General features: G+C 45.4%; 1 non-coding gene across 1 annotated transcript; it reads right to left on the reverse strand.

Moving 5' to 3' along the window:
• Nucleotides 1-1087: 1087 nt before the first annotated feature.
• Nucleotides 1088-1194, reverse strand: LOC141625650 (small nucleolar RNA R71). The gene has a single exon (XR_012535419.1). It is a non-coding gene; the product is annotated as a small nucleolar RNA R71 (small nucleolar RNA).
• Between the last annotated feature and the right edge of the window lie 2834 nt (nt 1195-4028).

Here is a 4028-nt window from a genome sequence, read left to right on the forward strand (position 1 = left end):
TATTAGGGACTTGTAGCGAGATAGAAAGATGCTATTGTTAAGAGTGGACCGAGAGGACCTCTTGTTTTCCCGCCTCATGTGTTTGATTTAGACCTGCTTAGTTTGCTGTCGCCGAAACTATAGTGAACCGACCATCCTTGTACCCCTTTAATATCTGTTTTTATCCGTTTTTTTAGTTTATTGTCTTTTATCGCCTTAGCTATAGATCAAATCAACTCAAAACCCCCCACATTTCTGTTACCTTAGACCGAAATTAAACAACTAGAAATTACGTCTGCCTCTCTGTGGTTCGACCCGACTGCCGCTAGCTATAGTTGTAGTTGGAGATTATAAATTTATTTTTGACACCTCACGACGGGTATCAATTTTTGGCGCCGTTGCCGGGGAGGCAATTGTTCTAATTTTTAGTTGTTTTATTTTAGTCTATTTCTTAGTTTAAGGGACATACGTTCCTTAAACTTTTCTTATATTCTTTTTGTAGTTTCTTCTTATGCGCAGGTCACAGGGTGGTGAATTAGTACCTTTTAATCCTGAGATTGAGAAGACCTTGCGTGAGTTGAGACGATCATCTAGAGTATTACCGACAGAGGAAGAGCTGAGTACTCTGTCTAGTTACTACGAGAACGAACTGTTCGAAGAAGACCCACCTACGTCTCCTGCTTCTACCTCTTCAGCTGAGACAGTCACATCTCCGGAAATTCCAGTCATGGCTGAAGAAGCAACTATAGCAAGTCATTCTGAGCCGACAGCTGCAAATCTATACAAGGGGTTCGAATTACCTGGAGCTGATAGGAAATTCGAACCGAAGCCTTCCTATATCAACTTAGTTGAGAGGAACCAGTTCGGGGGTGCTGCAAATGAAGATGCAACCAAGCATATGGAGATATTTATCGATTATTGCTGCTCTATACCCCCACCGACCGGTGTGACCCAGGACCAGATAAAGGAGACCATGTTTATATTCTCACTCCGTGATGCTGCAAGGGAGTGGTACAGAGATCTGGATCGAGCCGCTCATGGGATCACCGACTGGAATTCTTTGGCCTTGGCATTCTACAAGAAATACTTCTCTGCCTCGAAGACGAATGCCATTAGAGCTCAGATCACGAGCTTTAAATAGGGACCTGATGAGAACTTTCATGAAGCATGGGTCCGTTTCAAGAAGCTGGTGCGAACTATTCCGCACCATGGGTTCGAAAAATGGAGTCTTTGCAATCAGTTCTATAACGGGCTGTATGACGATCGAGGGCTATTTTGGATCTGCATGCCCAATGGCCGATTTTCGAGAATATAGGAGAGACTAACGGGTGGAAGATCATTGATGGCTTAGCCACCCATAAAGTCGAATATGGGAATTCGAGAGGCAATCGAGGAGGAGTCTTGAATCCCCTTCGTAGTGCATTAGAGGCTCTCACGGCGAGGTTTGACAAATACGAGTTGGGAGGAGCTTCAAAAGGAGGGATGTATCATGTGAATGCTGTTTCAGACGGTCCTTTCGTCTGTAGAAGATGTGGATCTGAGGGACATGTCTCAGAAATATGTCCTAGTCCCTTCGAGTCTTGTGCTGCCTTTCAACATTACAGGCAGACAAACACATACTATGAGCCGAATGTCCATCCCAACTTGAGATGGAGTAGCCAGAATGTCCTAAACCCAACTCAACCTCCACGCGAGCAGCAAAGCCAACGGACTTATGTGCCTCCTCATAAGCAACAACGATTTCAAAAACCTCCCTATGTGCGCAGCAAAGAAGAACAAACCCAAAATTCCGACTTTGCTGAATTGAAGAATATGTTGCAAAAGGAGTCCGAAGCTAGAGAGGCCGGAATGAAACTTCTAGAGAGCCAAATTGCTCAATTGGCTAGCAAGAATACCACTCGAGCTCTGGGATACTTACCGACTCAGACGGACCAAAAAGAGACCCTTAATGCCATCACTTTGAGGAGTGGGTCTACCCTTGAGGGGCCCGTCATGGTCGAGGACGATGCTGCAAAAGATGAGGCGGAACCGAGTCAAAAGAAAGCTGGAACGAAAAGTGGAAAGAAAAAGACGATCAGCAGGTATGTCAGTCGATTGACTGACATACCCGGTCGATCGACTGAAGTGGGACAAACAGTAGCTTCTGGTCCTGTTCAAGTCATCCGATCGACTGACCTAACCGGTCGGTCGACTGAGATTGCTGCTAATATTGAACAATTTCGTCCTCCAATGCCCGATAACTTGAGGGATCATTTGTTTCGGGGTACGACAACTCCGAATGTATTGGGGCAAGACCCGAGTGCTGATGGGTCAGTCCCGGTTCCGAAGTACGACCCAATGTCGATCAATGGTTCATATTTGAGACGGTTTGAAGAGGGGTCAAGTTTCAATAAGGAGAAGGTAGTGGACTTTCAGCCTAAGTCCACTGATGCCGGCATGCGAGATTTAGAGGAGAGGGCTAAGTTACTTCGTACAGCCCTCTACCCGGAGAGATTGGTGCCGACGAAGGAACAGGTATCTTTCAATAAATTTGAAAATGTTGTTCGTAGTTTAAACGTACAAGTACTTTTCCTGGAATTAGTGAATCAAGTGCCCGCTTACATGAAGTTTATGAAGCAATTACTGTCTAAAAAGAGGTCACTTGAAACTGTGCATACTGTCGCACTCACTAAAGAGTCATGTTCTTATTTGACTCACACTACACCCCATAAGCTAGAGGACCCAGGTAGCTTTTCCGTTCCTTGTAATATAGGTACCTTCTCTATTGAGAAGGCATTATGTGACCTAGGAGCTAGTATTAGCGTCATGCCCTTGAGTATTGCTAGAAAGTTAAAATTGAATAGGTTTGCAGTTACGAGCATGACCGTTTAAATGGCTGATCGCTCGGCGGTCCAGCCTATAGGAGTCTTGGAGGACATCCCTGTGCAAAGAGGGAAGTTTTTCTTCCCTGTAGACTTTGTGGTCCTAGATATGCCTGAGGATGCCCACATACCTATCATCCTAGGTAGGCCATTTTCGCACACCTCTTTGGTGCGATTATTGATGTTGGTTCGGGTACTTTGACCTTTAAGGTAGGCAAGCATTCCATTGTCTTTGCCCATACAGCTAGGAAGAAGGACCCCATGTGGCCTGTCACTCGTAATACGGTTTCTGAAAAGAAATCCTATTTTGTGCTTCCTGATATGCCTGTCTCTATTCCTATTCCTGTTGTAACACCTCCGCCCCAGACTGGGAGCAAAAAGGAGGAAGAATCTGTTGTTTTAGATGTTGCAGGAGCTGGTTTGGGGAAGGGAGAGATGCCTGTTGCTCCAGCTGTGAAGGAGCAAGTCGTTTCAAGAGGCGGTCTTGGATGCCCGAGCTATGGCAGCGATGAGGAGCTTGAAGATGAGCGGCCAGAGTGAGAAAGTCCGACTTGGACTTTGATGAGCCGGAAGAGGTCATTGATTGGGGAGATGACGAAGTTGTTGATCCGTCAAGCTCTACGGATGCTGAAGTTGAGAAAGGTGCAGCTGAGAAGATAAGCACCGTTGAGGCTACCTCTCGTAGCCAGAAGCCGACGAAGTGGGCCATACCGTGGCCATTCTTGATCAACTACTAGTTGATCACGCGCTTTATCAAAAACTTCATTTTATTGCTTTTAAACTATTTTTATTGCTTTTGTGTGCGCGAGACTTCGCATTTAATTATTTTGTTTAGGATTTTTTTAAGCACTTTAGACTTTACTTTGGGTTTTGCGCAATTTTGGGCACGTATTATTGTGCACTTGCAGGTTTTTGGACCTCATTAGCTCAAGTTATTGAGCAAATACGAAGAAATCAGAGGTCACAGCAGTATTTTCGGTCGATCGACTGACCTGTATGGTCGATCGACTGGCTGCACAGTTCCAGGAGCTTCTGTTCCTGTTCACTCCGGTCGATCGTCTTCCTGATCTGGTCGATCGACCACCATGGACTGCTGTACCTGTTCACGACCTTTCCCCTGCTGTGTTTGGTTGATTTGCGGAATTGAGGGAGTTTTCTACTCCACTTTATCTTCCGTCATTTTATTTA

Source organism: Silene latifolia, chromosome X (genome assembly GCF_048544455.1).
Source record: "Silene latifolia isolate original U9 population chromosome X, ASM4854445v1, whole genome shotgun sequence".
NCBI classification, from domain to species: domain Eukaryota; kingdom Viridiplantae; phylum Streptophyta; class Magnoliopsida; order Caryophyllales; family Caryophyllaceae; genus Silene; species Silene latifolia.